The following is a 16,961-nucleotide window of genomic DNA, read 5'->3' as shown; positions in this document are numbered from 1 at the left end:
TCACATGAGGCCTCCCCTGGGAGTGAACCTGCAGTTTCAAAGATTCAGTGCATCAGCTCCTAAACAGAAAAGAGATGACAGTATTTTTTCTTTTCTACTAGACCACGCTACAGTGTTTGGTTTCTGTCACTAAATCACGTGGCAGGGTTTCTAATGCCCATCTAGATCCATTTTAAGTGTGACTTCTTTCCTTGTGATTTTTGTTTTACTTTGAGTTACTAGTTGATTTTAATCGTTCTTATCTGCAGGCTTTAAATATTGATGGACTGTGTCATTTACAACACTCTTTTGTGGCACTGACCTTTGTAGGGAGTTCGCATATGGGTCCCAGGATGGTTTTTTTATCAGCAGTAGGGTGGGGGGGTCTTGCTGGGGAGGTGTGTTGGTTAGACGGTGAACAGATGCAGAGTATCCAAAAGGAGGAGGATAAATTAGTGTTCAGAAGCCAGTGTGCAGGAGAAAATGTAGAATTTTACTAGATTAGAGACCTTATTCATAGTAAGTAAATTATATTTATTTAAAATATACCAGTTTTTTAAACACAGTTATAATATCTCTCTCAGAAATTGCTGGAAAATCAATAACAAAAGAAAGCATATAGAAAATATTAGGAACTCAGTTAACAAGTTTGATTTAATGAGAAGATTAACACCTAACAAGAGGAGGACACGTATTCTTTTTTTTTTTTAACTTTTTATTGAGATTATGATAGTTTACAACCTTGGGAAATTTCAGTTGTACATTATTGTTTGTCAGTCGTGTTGTAGGTGCACCACTTCACCCTTTGTGCCCACCCCCCAACCCCCCTTTCCCCTGGTAACCACTAATCTGTTCTCTTTGTCTACATGTTTAACTTCCACATATGAGTGGAGTCATACAGAGAGTGTTTTTCTCTATCTGGCTTATTTCACTTAACATAATTCCCTCAAGAGGACACATATTCTTCTCAAGTACTTATGTGATACATAAATCGAGTATGGACTAGGCAACAAATAAAATCTCTATACATTTCAAAAGTTCAACACAATGCATAATCGGTTCTTCAAACAAGATACAATAGTACTACATGTTAGCAACAAGGACAGCCTTCGCCCAATCAAACAACTTGGAAATTTTAAAATACTATTCTTTGTAACTGTTGTCGTTTAAGATACAATTTATATACCGTAAAATTCACCCTTTTAAAGTGTGCAATTCGTTGGTTTTTAGTATATTCAAATAATTATACAACCATAAACACTATCTAATTTCAGGACATTTTCATCACCTCCGAAAGAAGCCCTGTACTCATTAGTAGTCACTCCTCATTCACCTCTCTCCCAGCACCTGGCAACCACTAGCCTGCTTTCTTTCTTTATGTATTTGTCTGTTCTAGACGTTTCATATCAATGGGAACATAGAATGTGTCCTTTTGTATCTGGCTTCTTTCACTTAGCTTGTTTTCAGGGTTCATACATGTTGTAACGTGAAATCAGTGCTTGATTCCTTTTTGTGCCTCAGTAATATTCCACTGTATGATTATACCACTTATTTTTATCCATTCATTCATTAATGGACATTTGGGTTGTTTCCCCCTTTTGGCTATTATGAATAATGATGCTATGAACATTCAACTACAATTTTTTGTGTGAACATGTTTTTAACTCTGAATTAAAGAATAAAATCATAATTAGAATAGCAAACTATTTAAAAGTTACTGGGAGTGAGAACACTCCATGTAGAAACCCATAAGCTGTGGCCAAAGCAGTTCTGGAAGTTCAAATTATGGTCTTAAAGACATTTGGAAGACACTTAGAATTGCTGAAAATAAACTAAATATTCAAATCAATGTTGGAGAAAAAGAACAAGTAAATTAACAAAAAAAGTCAAAAAACATAATAGCTATACATTCAGAAATTATAGAAAACAAGATTAAAGACAAATACCTAGTAGATTTTTTTTTTTTTGAGGAAGATTAGCCCTGAGCTAACTACTGCCGGTCCTCCTCTTTTTTGCTGAGGAAGACTGGCCCTGAGCTAACATCCGTGCCCATCTTCCTCTACTTTGTATGTGGGACACCTGCCACAGCATGGCATGCCAAGTGGTGCCATGTCTGCATCCGGGATCTGAACCGGCAAACCCTGGGCCACCGAGAAGAGGAACCAGCAAACTTAACCGCTGTGCCACCAGGCCGGCCCCGGGATTTGATAAATAAAATTGAAAAACCATTTCTTTGAAAACATTGACAAAATGGGAACACCTGACAAGCTTAATTGGGGAAAAGAGTGAGATATAACCAATGGTTCGCAAGTCTTTTCTGTACATCTGTCTTTTTAGTAATGAACTTGAAAATTTAAACAATTGTAAGTATCAAAATTGACTCAAGAAGGAACACATGAATAGAAAATAACCATAGAAGAAAATTACTGCTTCATCCCTCCATCCATCCGTCTATCCATTCATCTATCCATGCTTTCATTTCCATCCTAACCAACCGTCTAATTCTTTTTGAAAAGTAGCCAATCTCCTCCCTCCTAAATGCCAGGTCCAGATCTTGGTACTGGCAATCTGTGTGCCTGCAAAGCATAAAGACAGGGAGCATCCAAGTTTATTCCACAGGCCAGCTTAAGTCTTGTTACCTAAACCAGAGGAGAATATGACCCAGAAAATGTGGAACCATGTCATTTATCGAAATAGTTGTGAACCAAGTACAGCAAAATATGAAAAAAAATAATACACCATGATATTGTAAGCTTGGTTTAGGAAGGCAAGTATAGTCAAAGATTAGAAAACCAGTGTAATTCACTAAGTTAATAGGATAAAATGCTAAGACCCATATGATTATCTTTATATGTGAATGAATATCAGAAGCAATCTGTTAAAAGTGATAAAGTTCAGTAAGGTTGATTCATCATTAGGATATGAATCAACAAAAATGAGTATTTTTTCCGTAGGATAGCATTAATCACATATACAGTATTTTCGGAAAAAATGGCATCTCTCACAATTACATTACAATCTATAAAAATATGCAAGTAAAATTAACAAAAAAGTCTATATGAGACAAACAATAGAACTTTACTGAAGTACACGAAGAGATGCTGATAGAGGGAGATGCATTCTACTCCTGGTTAGGAACTCAGTATTATAAAGTAAGTTTTCTCCAAATTAGTATAGCACTTATGTGCAATTCAAATAAAATTCTAACAGGATTTCTTTTTAAAGCTTGACAAGTTGCTTCCAAAGTTCATACAGAAGAATAAATAAGCAAAAATGGCAAAGAAATTATATTTAAAAAGAAACAATTGTGGGGAATTTGCCATACTCAATTTTAAAACATGCTATGGAGAATCTATAAATAAGTCATGTGTACATGAGAATTTAATATATGACAAAGGTAAAACTTTCAGATCAGTAGGAAAGGATGGGCTATTTAATATATAGTTATATCAATATATATATAGTTATGTGTATAATTAAGTCAATTAGCAAGATTGATAGTTATATCAATTTAATATATAGTTATATATGTGTGTGTGTGTATATATATATAGTTAAGTCAACTGGCAATCTCTTTGGGAAAATATATATTTACATCCCTATTTCATGCCACACACTACATTTCAAACCTATAAAATTCTAGAAGAAAATAAAGCAATATATTTTTATAGTAGTGGTAAGGCCTTTAAAAGCGTGACAAGAAGCCCTGAAGTCTTAAAATGTTTAACGAATTCAGTTTCATGAAATTACGGTGAAAGAAACTATAAACAAAATTCAAGTATGGATAGCCAACTGGGAGAAGATATGTGAGTCATGTGAAACAGATAAAGGGTTAATATTCAGAATTTATAGGGGGCGCCCTGAATCAGTAAAGACAGACAATGGAATAGAAAAGATGGGGAGGATATGAACAATCGCTTAAGAAACATAAACGGCTAATAAATAGATCAAAATACCTTCAACTTCATTAATCATCAAGGAAAACAACTATTGCATTCAATTTTTATCTGTCAGAGTGCCAAAAATTAAAATGACTGGTAACGTCCCATGCTTGGGAAGGCGTGGTGAAAAGGGCAGTCCCCTACGCTCTTACTGGAGGTTTAGATTTACACAGCATAGTTAGGAGGGTCACACCTACCCAAACTAAAAACATACCTACTTTTGACCTGGCAGTTCTGCTATACAACAGAAATTCCTCATAGAGATATTTACGATAGAGAAAACTTGGGGACAGCCTAAATGTCCCTCAATAAGGGAACAGGTTAAATAAAATTTAGCGTATTCATTATATGTAATACCATGCAGCATTAAAAAGAACAAGCTAGTTTTGTATAATTTGATGTGAGTCAATGCCATATGTCAGCATAACGGATAAGAGCCCACGTCTGGAACAGACTTTGTCATCTACAAGCTGGGTGACCTTGAGCAAGCTGTTTAACTTCTCTAAGCCTTAGTCTGCCCATCTGTGAACATGGGACTATTTATAATACTCACCTGCTAAGGGTTTTGTAGGAATTAAACGGGACACTGCATGCATCACGCTGGGCATGGTAAGCACTCCATAAGAAGTGGCTTTAAAGGTTAGCACAAGTGGCTACAGATCTGCGTGTGCACTGAGAAGGTCAGAAGGACGCCTAGCCCAGTGCTCGTGGTCATTCACCGAGGGAGGCAGTGGGAGCTTAGGGTGCTCACGCTCCAACTTCACACGTCTGTGTGATTCCGTTAAAGTGTTTAATGGTTTTTCCACTTTTTAAAAATTAGCAAATGCTATTTTGTAATTTTTAAACCTAATAAAATGGTTTTAAAAAAAACCCACACAAAACCACAGCTCCCATGAAGCGTTTCTCCAGCATCAGTCTCACCACCGGCCCGGCACTCATTCTACTTGAGCAATATGGTGGTCACTAAATTAATAGGTATTTCTTATTCTGAATGTAGTCATTCCCCTCCCACCCCCTCCGAATTTTGAATAATCCAGAATACAGGAATAGCCGTAGAGAAATAGTTTAATCTCAATTCAGCAGAGTTTTTCTTCAAGTGTCCCTTAAAAAGCTTTTCCTTTCCTGGCAGCTTCCGCTGCATTTGTTATTTAGTGTGGGTTAACTTGCAGGAGGAAGAAAGGGAGCAGCCCAGATACTGTCTGAAGAAAACATTTTGGATTTGGGGGAAAATGGGCTCTGACGCGCTTAGCCAGTCAGCAGCATTTCTGCAACACCCTCCTGCCTCCCTATGGTCACCCCCATCCCTGCCCTGCCTTCTTTAAAGAAGCAAAGCCAAGGAATTTCTTTTGTGTCTCCCTAGTTTTCACCTTCCTCCTTGCTTCTCCCAGCCTTTCTCCTTCCTTCCTTCCTACCCCTTAGGCCGGGCACTGGTCTCATCTCATTCAGAGGTTAGGAGGCTGGCGGCCTCTGGTGTCAAAATTGCATCTCTTTTAGACAACTGAGCACCTGCCCACTTGCTTTTCCGGTGTTGGAAGCATTAAAGGAAAAGCTGAGACTCAGTCCTGAGAATACCCCACTCCAAATGGGCCTCCACTGAGGTTAGGTCCGTCCTTTGCTCAGGTGTGACTGTAACGTCTCTTCCTCTGTGCCTCCCTCCCCCTCTGCCGCAACCGTTAGGTGGTATGTAGAGACCTAGGATTCTATGATGATTATAACCTTTTTTTCATTGTACTGCCACGCCGTTAGTATCACCGGTAAATGACATCGTTTTTCATTACTACAGCTGCCTCCAGAAAGGTCAATTTTAATTAAAAACCAAAGAAAAATACATTTTGTGGGTTTTTTTTTTTCCTGAGAAGAATAGGTTATTATCTTTCTTTGTAATTTCTCCTATCTTGCTGAACTTTCAGAGAAAGCAGACAGACTCTTACAATGCTTTGGCAGATCACCTCATCAGCTAGGATGGCGCAAACTCTCGAGAGGAAGGGGAGCCCTCATCCCTGCGCCCACTCTCTGCTAGGGACGTCCCATGCACAGGACCTACAGCCTCTCAATAAATTATCCTGCAAATGTTAGAGCAGAAAAATGTGTGAGATGATCATCTTAGCGCAGCTCCCATTTTGCAGATGAAATTGAGGACTGAAGGGTTTGCTTGACTTTGTCCAAGGTTCCTAGCAAGCTGAGAATGGAGGAAAGAAGGAAGAAGAGAGGGGTGAGAAAGGAGAGGGAGGAAGGAAGGACAGAAGGACATTTATTTGGGTCTTCAGTGGGATTAGACTTACAAAGATGCATTTTTTTTTTAAATAGAGGTAGAATTCACATAACAGAAAATTCACCGTTTTAACCACTTTAAAGTGTGAATTCAGTGGTTTTGAGCATATTTACGATGGTGTACAACTACTCCAGTATATAATTCCAGAACATTTTCGTCACTCCAAAAAGAAGCCCCATACCCATTAAGCAGTCACTCCCTGTTCCTCCTTCTCCCTAGCCCCTGGAAACCCCTAATCTCCCTTCTGTTGCTGTGGATCTGCTTATTCTGGATATTTCATGTAAGTGGAATCATATAATGTGTGGTCTTTTGTGTCTGGCTTCTTTCACTTAGCATGTTTCAAGGTTCATCCATGTTGCAGCACGTATCAGTCCTTCATCTCTTTCTATGGCCTAATAATATTCTCTTGTATGAATATACCACATTTTGTTTATTCATCAGTTGATGCATAGTTGGGTTGTTTCCACTTCTTGGCTATTCTGGATGTTGCAGCTTTGAACGTTTGTGTACAAATGTTTGTTTAAACACCTGTTTTCTGTTCTCTTAGGTATATACCTAGGAATGGGATTGCTGGGTCCTATGGTAATTCTTTGCTGAACTTCTTGAAGACCTGCCAAACTGTTTTTCACAGTGGCTGTGTAATATTTTAAAAGCATCGTTTAGCTGACAATGATTCTTAAAGCAAACAGTTATGTACCAGGATCTGGGCTAGGCCGTGAGAACACAAAGATGAATAAAAAGCAGCCCCCATTCATGGGCAAAGATATGCAAGGAAATGTTGGGGCCCTCCTGGTGGAGGAGAGCAATGTAGGGCTCAGGGGAGGGCGGTGCAGTCTAGCTCTCAGAGCAGGTGGTACTTGAGCTGAAAGTCAGAGGCAGAAAGTCCTGTGGGAGGAGACAGACTCACAACACTGGGATTCTTGCACACAAAGAGCACACCTTCTGCGGTAAAGAGGGCTAATAGTCTGCCCTTAACTGGCAGCCATCTTTTATATGAGGCCAGCTGCTGACCAGATGGTTGGATTCCTAGTTTTACTGTCCATTGCCTTCACTACTGACTTAGCTCCCCCTCTTAATGTGAGCCCTCATTCAGTCCTCCAGTCTGCTGCCTAGTGACGCTCAGATCTTCTGCAGCAGTGTCACATCCATCTTATATATTTGCAGGATCATAGTACCCCAGAAGCATCTGCCAAGTAGACGAAACTTGTGTACTTAATAGTAGAATATGCTACAATGCACGTGAAACAAGCAGGAAAACAGTGTTAACGGAAGACCCCTCCTGCCAAGCAGTAGGTGAAAGGATGGTCATTATTTTGGTTTTTTACATAAATTAATTTGTTACTTTATCTTTGTCGCTTTATCCTGCCAGTCTTGGTGTGCACCCCCACCCCTGCAACCCCGAACCTTACCCCAGTCCATTCTCCAGCTGCTGCCAGTGCTATTTCTAAAATGGAAACTTGATGATGTCAGGAACCCCACTCCCCACACTCAAAATTCTCCAATGTGTCTTCATTTCCTTCAGGATAATCGTCCCACACTCCAGCAGTTCCTCGAGGGCCCCTCTGTGTGGCACTGGCAACAGTCTCTTTTCTAGCCTCATCCTCTCCTCTCCCCTCCTCCCACGCTGTGCTATGATCCAGTGGGTCTGCTTCTTCCCCAAATATCACATTCCATCTTGCCTCCTCATCATCAGATAGTTGGCTCCTTCTTGGAAACGTCATCTCTGTCTCCCAACCCTTCTAACCTGACTAACTCCTACTCGTTCTTCAAAACCCATCCTGTGTGCCTTCAGTGCATTCTTCCTCTCGGTTGTAATTGTTTACTTCTCTGCTCCCCCAAAAAGACTGTCTCTTTTAGGCACCCAAGACTTTATTTTCAGACGGTGACCCCATCATCTTAGGCTAGACCAGCTGAACGCGTATGAAGGCAGCACTTCATAGGATAATCTAGATTCTTGCACCCAGTTAGAGAGACTTTATCTCCTCCTATAGGATGAGAGAGGAGCCATTCTGTGACAGGCCAACAGTTGTTAAAATTACTCCTTACTAGTTTCTCAGAGAACATGGTCATTAGTAGCATTTATAGGTATGCGAAATACTAACTCTGTTTCTGAGATGCTCAAGATGAATTTTTAGACACTATCTGTTGTCAGACAGCTAAGTTACAGGGCAATTCTCTCCTCTGAAGATTTGTTAATAATAATAATAATAGAGAGTAAGGGAGCCCTTTCCTAAATGTTGGCAAGGACACTCAGAACCAAAACTCTTGGCCCTTGTATGTATTGTAGTCATAATCTATAAATTCAAATAATCTGAAGTATGTAGGTCTTGCCCTCAGGCTGATGAAGCTTAGACACAAAAATGTCTCGGAAAGTGAAGAGGCACAAGATGCAGTGATATTTTATTGGCTTCTGGAGAGCTGAGGCTTGGGAAGTAGATGTGGTCATGGAATTCTGTGCTGGCTCATAATTTTGCACTTCAGTAAGATGTCTAGTTTCATTTTTCCCACGTCTGCATCACCTTTTTTTTTTTTTTTTTTAATAGTTTTTACCAAATTCATCTAACCTCAAGCTCAAAGAATCCCAAGTAAGGAAGTGTAATCATTTGGGACTATCTGACTTGTAAACTCTCTTTCCTTCCACTATCAGCCAACGTCAACTCTTACCATGCAAACATACACAGAAAAATGCTCACATACACGCTGACATTCACCGGCCAAACAACAGCTCTTTGTGTTGTGCGCCACAACTGAAAATCTTTTGATTCTAATTTCTCTTAACACAATTTTTGTTGCACATATTTTAATTAAAAAAAAAATTGCCACACACATCTAAAGCAGCTATTGATTTGCATTCTGTGAAAGAATTTGTGTCTTTGAAAGCATGCTATAGCTGTAAAACAGAAATAATCTCTGTGGTTTCTAAAAGGACTTTCTTAGTGGATGTTTTATGACTTGCTTACTATATTGAATTTGGGGCATATTAAATTAAATATCACTTGATTAAATTGAGTATCTAAAATGACTCGTGGAATGAAGTAAAGCCTATTAGAGAACTACAGTCTACTCACTGTGGCCATAGTCTGCAGCATCCGTTCTGGATTCATCCCTTGATGCTGAGTGATCATGCATGTCACTAATATAATTTTATTTGAATCGTTCTTTTCAGTGGGCATCTAAAACTCCACATGTCCAAAATAGAACTTTCGATTCCCCTACCCAGACACACACACACAGACACACACACACGCACGCACTTACATTCACACACACTCTTCTTCCTTCCCAGGCTTCCTTGTCTCAGTAGCTGACGCCATCACCTGCCTTGTGGCTCAGTCACCTTGACCTTCCTGCTCTTCAAACCTACCGAGCTCAGTCTCACCTTCTTGAAGTGGCACCAGCCAAGCTCTCTGTCTCAGATGTCTATCCCCAGATCTTTGTGTGGCCGACTTCTTATCATTTAAGACTTGATGTAAATGATTCCCCTCAGGGGTCTTCCCAATCACTCCTAATCATATCACCCTTTTATTTTCTTTATTGTTCTCATCACTCAGATATTTTCTTTTTTATTTGTTGTTTTTTTTCTCATCTAGACTATAAGCTGCACAAGAGCAGGCCCTTACTTGGCCCACTCAGTACAGTACCTGTCTGGCATATACTTGGCGCTCAATAGATATTTCATTGAATGAATGAAACTGGCTTTAAATGTTTCTTAGGAGGAGTTTGAAAGGCTCAGGTGATAGATAAAATTGAAGGCTTCCCAAGAGTTGAATTCATTTTTAATGAAATTAAGGTTTTTCTTTCATGTGTAAAGAATACCCTTTAATAATACTTTAGATTTGCATTATCTGGACTCTCAGCAGTTTTTAATGTGTTGGAGTCTTCAGTTCGAGGAGTTTCTGAAAGGCTAACTTTAATAACATCAGACCTGCCATTTCCACAGGGCTTAGAATAGATCCCAAAATGCCAGAGAAAATTAAATGCAAAAAAGCTCCAGTTAATTAATGTTTCCGAATAAATTAATGCTTTAGATCTGACTTTAACTGACCAGAATGGTGAATTTCGAAGTTAACACTGCCACCCTTTTCCCATGTCTGTATTTTGTGCTGTCTTCAGTCATTCCAGTTATTTATCTTCCTGGGGGGAGAAAGGAGACATATACTTAGTGAATTTTAAATTAAAGTAAAAAACGCAATTGTGCTGATTATTCTTAGGGGAATGGGTTTTAAGCATTCCTCATAATTCTCTTTAGTTATGTAATAATTCCCGAATTTTCAAAGTTGGGAGCAGATCTTAAATATCTTTGTTGGTTGCCACAATGCTGTAACATACTGAGAAGAAAGTTGACGTGTCCAGTGTGTTCCAGGGGCTGGCGTGGCTTATTCCATATACCTCAGTAAATTAGCCATGGAATGTTGGTGTGTGCATTGGACACGGGGGAGGGGGAGCACATTTTCTTCTTGTCTGATTTATTTCTTGTTTATCCTTAGATCTTAGACCATAGGAAAGAATTGGCAGAAACTTGTGACTTTTCTGAGTTTTTCTTTTCCCTCATCTTCCCTCCTTTACTTTCTGAGCCTCAGTTTCCCTGTTTGCAAGAATATCTTGTAAGAATATTTTGAGGTAATGAAATGACTGTGTGTCTGTGTGTGTGTGTGTGTGTGTCTGGTATAGTACCTGATACCAAACCATTTTTTAAAACTTTAGAATGTTCTTGGAAGATTCCTGCACTACAGACGGCTAGGGAGATTTCTAAGGTCTCTTTAAACCTTAAGACTCTATGATCTTAAATTCTATATGCCATGCAATCATGAATCTTTTAAAATTTAATGTTCTCTGTGTCCAATTGACCACCATTTGTTAATTAACACCAATGCTTCACTATGGAAATGTAACCAATGTGCTAAGCAGTGGGGTTACAGTGATAAAAGACACTATCTATTTATATTCTACTTTGTTCCACAAAAGCATTTAAGGTAGAGGGAAATGTTCATCATGAACATTTGTCCTTTTTGTGTAATACTTTGTGTATCAAGAATAGACGAGGAGGCGACTATATACTGATCTGTAAATAGGTTCAGCAAGGCGTTTGCTTTAAATGAATACCTATTTTTTTTGGTAGTTTCCAGCTTTCTTATAGAAGTCAGATGGGAAGGACAAGCTCCACATAATATGGAATTCTGTTTTGTTGGGTTCCAGCTTTTAGTTAATCAAGAATTTACTGGAGTTACGAATTGTGCACGTTTCCTTTTTTTGGAATTTCAGTTATTTGATATTTGCAAGTAATTCTTGGGAACAAGAATTCAAACACTGAGTGTTCACAAGAAATAACAATATTATAAAAAGCAGATGTTAAACAGTTTTGTTTATAAAAAAAGTAAGATTGTCTCTTATTTATAAATGTTGGAAAGATAATAGCAAATTCAATAGTAGAATTTTTATCTTTTCCTTCCTTTTATCTAGTCTACTTATGGAAATAAGATCATATGAGTCATTTGCTTAACAAGTTTAAATCTACATAGATTTATAGTGTTAGAACCATAAAACCCTGCAAAATGAGCATGTATCTATTACTTATGTTAATTGATGCAAGCATATTAAGAAGCTATGTGCTAGGTATTGTGTAGCCAGGGTTCTTAATTAAATTAGGCCTGTGGATCTGGTATTTAAAAGGACGGCTGCAAAACTCACTGGGGAGCCTATTTTTGGCCAGGTAAATGAAAATGGACATAACAATATTAGAGTAATTCAGCTGAAAGAAAACATACAACATAGAAAGGTGGGAGGGGAAATGGCTGTGGCCTTGAGTTACCCATGTGGACAATCTCCGTTGCATGGAAAATTCCCCTTCTCCCTTCTCTTCATGTTGTGTTGACCTGGTGTATCAGTTCTGGTTGGGTTTATTTCCAGCTTTGTTTGGTACCATTTGTAAGAATTATCAACTGAGTTTCATGCTTTTTTCACTGGAAGAAAAAAGCTTTTTTTTTTTTCCTATTTAAAATTGTGACATCGTCATGTTGGAAGTGAGAACTCCAAAATGTCTCTGTCCACTCCTAGTAAAGCAATTTAGATATTTGTGTGACCAGAGGGAAGAGTGAGTGAGAGGTGGAAGTGGTGGTGAGGCATGTTGTCAGACGACATCTGTGATAGTTAGTGATACCCAGAAATGCAGTGAACTACCTAGCAGAAGATTCTGCATTGCTGGAAGTCTCCTGGATGTTTTGGAGTTCATTTATAAGCGCTGAATTAGGTAACCTCTCCATACTCCATAAATCTGGACGTTGTATGATCCCGTGAATCAGAATTTAGAAAGAGGCTTTGTTTGGACCTATTACCTTTGACCCGGGATCAGTTTTTCATGAAACTGAGATGAAAGGAATAGACACTTGTAAATGAAACTGGAAAATTCCTTCCCTTTCTTTCAGATGGGGAACCTGAGGCTCTGAGAAGTGACCTGTCCAAAGCTACACGACTAGTCTCAGAGTTTGGGAATAAGAACTCCAAGCTCATGCCCCCTCCTCTTCTGTCTCACCGTGTCCCCTCTCTTTCCCCGATTCATTTTCAGAATGTTTTATATGAATCATAAAACTCAACTGAGGTCAAAATGTGGCCTGCTAAGCTCTTAAAAAACCTGACAGACCAATCACTAAAGAACTGCTTGAGAATTGAATTAAAATTGGTTTAATTGGTCCTGCCTGGAAAACTGAAAAATAAAACAAAGTAACTGATTTTTTTCTGACTAAGCAGATCTCTTGGATGTGGTCTTTAAAATTCCTCAGCTTCTGTATCTTATTGCAGAGGACACTTGCGAGAAAACATAATATTAGTGAATTTGAGTACATCGAGTCTTGTTTTGTCTTTTCCTGCAGTCATAATTGGGTTTTCAGCCAGAGGAAAACAGAGATTAAGCAAGATCTGCATGTACCCAAATAAACTCTGAACAGATTGATTCTCTCTGCATCCCACTAAGATGTGCTTAGCTGTCTGCTCTTGTCCCACAGGTTTAGAATCTTCGTAAAGTCACCTGGGCCACTGAAATGTGCCCACTGGAGAGTTGAAAGAAAGCCGTTCTATGTCTGTTGCCTCCTGCTTTGCCTAAAGAGAGTTTGTCTTAAGATGCAAATAGTCTGCTGTGAGAGTTGCTATGTTTGCTGTCTTCCATATAACTATGTACATTCTTTCCAGATGCTTCACTCTTTCCCCAACTATACTACCCTACCCTCTGCAGGAGCACAGCCTCATCTCCAACATCCCACGCCCCAGAATCCAAGGCAGTTAGAAGTCTCAGGGTGTCTGATAAAGGGAGGATAAAAGGCCAGTGGCCCACGTCGGGAAGGCAGTTTTCCTTCCTTCCCCCTGTTTAGGCGGGTCCTAGAATAACTTGTACACCAGGAGGAAGCCAGGATGCCCTCCAGAGATGACCCTGCCTCCTCTAAGCTGTGGAGCCTTTGTGAAGATGCCCTCTGTCTAAAGCTGCCCGCAGAGTGGGAGTGCGTTAGTCTACCACTTATATTTGCATCCTAATTGTTCCCCCAGAATGAGCCAGGACCATCACACCAGATGAGGAATGAGCAAGGAGAACTTTATGTTACTAATATTCTTGAATAACATGATGTCCCTGTTAATAGTGCGGAACATAAAAAGACGTTTACTCTAGAAAGTTTGTTTCCACGTCAGTGGCTTGTTAATAAATATCAAATAGACTCTAACCTGAAGTTCATTCCAGGCTGGGCTGCTGTTTCAGTGGACTTTAGTATATAATGGAATCGTAATTATTGCAGAGAGCGACAAGCTACAATGACTGGTTTGGGGCAGATTTGATTTGCTTTATTTTCCCCCACAGTTTTTACACTTGAATGCATCAAGACAAAGAAACGATTGTAATTTACTGAGTAAAGTTGTGAGGGTCCTTAGTGATCATCTCACACCCATTTACTTGTAACGAGGCTGGAGGGGCTCGATTTTACTTTATATGTTACATCGTTAGAAGAAAAGATGGTCATCTTGCTGAATTATCGCAAATCCACCTTTACCTGGTTAAAGATGTTATGTCTAACAACTACATTTAATGTTTCCTCCTTTCTTTATTTTCATGTGTTTATTGTCGTACATCTCTTTAGTCCATTCTCAGAATTTCAGTTGCTGTTACTTTAGAATTTGAATTGAGAATTGCTCAGGACAATAGTTGAAAGCTTTGGTGGGTTTTGAAAACCCGGAAGGGAAATGTATCAGATTATATATTTTTTTGATTTACATTTTGTCATTCTGTGTCCACTCTAATGCACACATGCTAACAATTTCTAAGCATGTCATAATTTCTCACTTTATACCTTATCTTCCAGTTTATTCCTCCTGGCCTCTCCATCCCAAAAAATAAAACAAAATCAACACTTAGGGAGAGGAACTCTGTGCCTTAATGGAGTAGCTCATTTGATTTTAAGAGTTTATTTTCTCAGAAGATATTTTCTACAAAAGTTACTTTTGATGATGGTCTTTTTAATCCCTTAAAGGGTTTTTTTTTTCTGCTTTTTACTTGACATGAGATTAATGCCACCCTGATCTTCTTCACCTGTTCAACAGAGAAATTGGTCCTGTCTCTTCTATGTATAATATTGCGATTTGAGGACGGTGATTGTTCGGCCTTCATGTCCTGGGCTTCATGTTGCAAGTTCCCCCTCTAACTGGCTGTCATGATTTTTCGCGAATACACAGGCCGGTAAAAACATCAGTTTGTTAGCAGAGGCCGTGGCATGTTTAGCTTTGATTCAATAACAAATTCCTTTCTGAGTGAATCGAGGAAGCAGGATTTCTCTTTTGATATTTCATCCAGTTCCATGTTTCTGTTAAGGAGGATGATGGTGTCATTTGTTATTGTTCTAGAAAGATCATAGCATTTGAATTCAGAAGACTTGGGTTCAGATTCCAACCTGGCCACACACCTGCGTCTGTGAGCATAGGCAAGTCACTTCTGTGGTTTGGCCTCTATTTTTTTCATCTGTGACTTAAAGACAAGATGTCTTTTGTAAATCCTTTTTGAAATGAAGCAGCCTTAGGTATAATGAGAATCTCTTCCATATAAGGATGTTGTGAATATGAAATACTACATTACGTAAATTGTAAATCACTGTGTATAGGTAAGTTATCTTCTTTCAAAGTCAATTTTCACTTGTAACTGGCCACCCTCAAAGACCATCCACTAATACTCAAAATAACGTGTAGTAAGATACACTGATTTGGTCACAAGAGAAACTGAAGGGATTTCTTTGTGCTTGAAAGTGTTCTTCCTCCTGCTGTTTGTTTTAAGGGCAATGGGACCACAGTGGGCAAAGTCTTGTAGGTCTTGGTTGAAGGGAGTAAAAACCCACCCTAACCTGGGGGAGAACTCATCAACCTTGCTCCCGGGGTGGACCTGGCTTTAGACACTTCTTAGTAAGAACAGAATTACAGGTTTTCAAGTTCATTTAATCAGTCACTTAGAAAAGATCTCTATAAACTTCATGTGTGCGTGGTTTGTGTGTTTTGCCTTGAAGCGGTACAAGACAAAGTAATTTGAAATTTCTGTTGTCATGGTTTATTTCAGAAAGTCAAGCGAAAGATAATCTTTCTTTTTAGAGAAATATTGGTATTCTTTATGCATCAGGACTAGCTGATTTTAAGAAGAATTAAAAGTCCCTGTAGAGGGCCGTAATTATGAGTTCAGAAATCAGGGCTATTTCAAAATCCGGAAGGAAATAGGTGACTTATGCAGTACGGCATTTGAAAGAATTCTGTCGAGCCCTCAGGACAGTGTTAACCATGGAGCTAGTGTGTTCTTGACTTCATCAGCTGGGGGTGCCCTCTGGTCACATTATAGGAATCCCCCCAAATCTCAATGTTCCAAGCCCTCAATACTCATTACTTCGATGTCCTCTCTTTTCTAAGGTTTCTGCTCCCCAAATAACTTTGTGAGTGCCTGGAAATGAGTATATGTGAGGCCCCAGTGTCCCCTAGGCCCAGCTAGTTCTGGGTCCTGGGCTGTCTCATGAATAATTGGATCCACCATCTGCTCCTCTTCTGCCCTGTTCCCACTGTCTTCTGCCACTTTTCCAGTCTCAAATCTTCACCCCACACCACACACCAGGCTTAAACTCTTTGGAAATGTTTTCACTTTTGTGAATTTTTTATCCCATAACAGAAGTTCCACGCCAATGTCTGAGCAGTCTCCTTATTTTCACTTCAGTCAGCATTTTATCAACTAAGTACCAAACACTTTGCTGTGTTGTAGGGGTAAAGAGTGGTGAGCTAGAAGCTTGGCTCATATTCACCATCTAGTATGCTTAAGTGATTACAATATAATCCACACCTAGATAGGTCCTTGGCTAAATTCAGCTTGTAAGGCGCTATGGTGACATCTTTAGAAAATAAAGATGGAGGAGTCAATGACCACGGAGACACACCTTTGTCTTAGGATGCTTAGTATCCTTGTGGGGAGCTGAGGGGAAGTGCTAGGCATGGGGTGGGAGGACAGAGACATACAAAGGGGGAGATAATGGAAGGCATGTTTGGGATTCAGATTAGGGTCAAAGAATAGGCCCTTTGTGATAATGTTACTTCCTTACCTGGTAATGACCCTTGCCCAGTGGTGGAGTCTCTCCTTGGCCAGAATTATCCAAACACAAGTATTTAAAGCCTTCAGTGTCCTTGTGTTAGCTCTTAGAACTAGCTTGAAATGCGTGACGCACAGAGGCAGTTACATGGCTTCAGGGATAGCCTTGACTCATCTTCTAAACATA

The 16,961-nt window shown here is 39.4% G+C and overlaps 1 protein-coding gene across 1 annotated transcript in view; it reads left to right on the top strand.

The window, feature by feature from the left end:
• JAZF1 (JAZF zinc finger 1) overlaps positions 1 to 16,961 on the top strand; it is a 321,212-nt gene that overhangs the window by 126,970 nt on the left and 177,281 nt on the right. The gene's annotated exons all lie outside the window — the stretch shown is intronic.

This window comes from Equus quagga, chromosome 8 (assembly GCF_021613505.1).
Source record: "Equus quagga isolate Etosha38 chromosome 8, UCLA_HA_Equagga_1.0, whole genome shotgun sequence".
NCBI lineage: Eukaryota > Metazoa > Chordata > Mammalia > Perissodactyla > Equidae > Equus > Equus quagga.
This window is presented reverse-complemented; position numbering and strand designations above follow the sequence as displayed.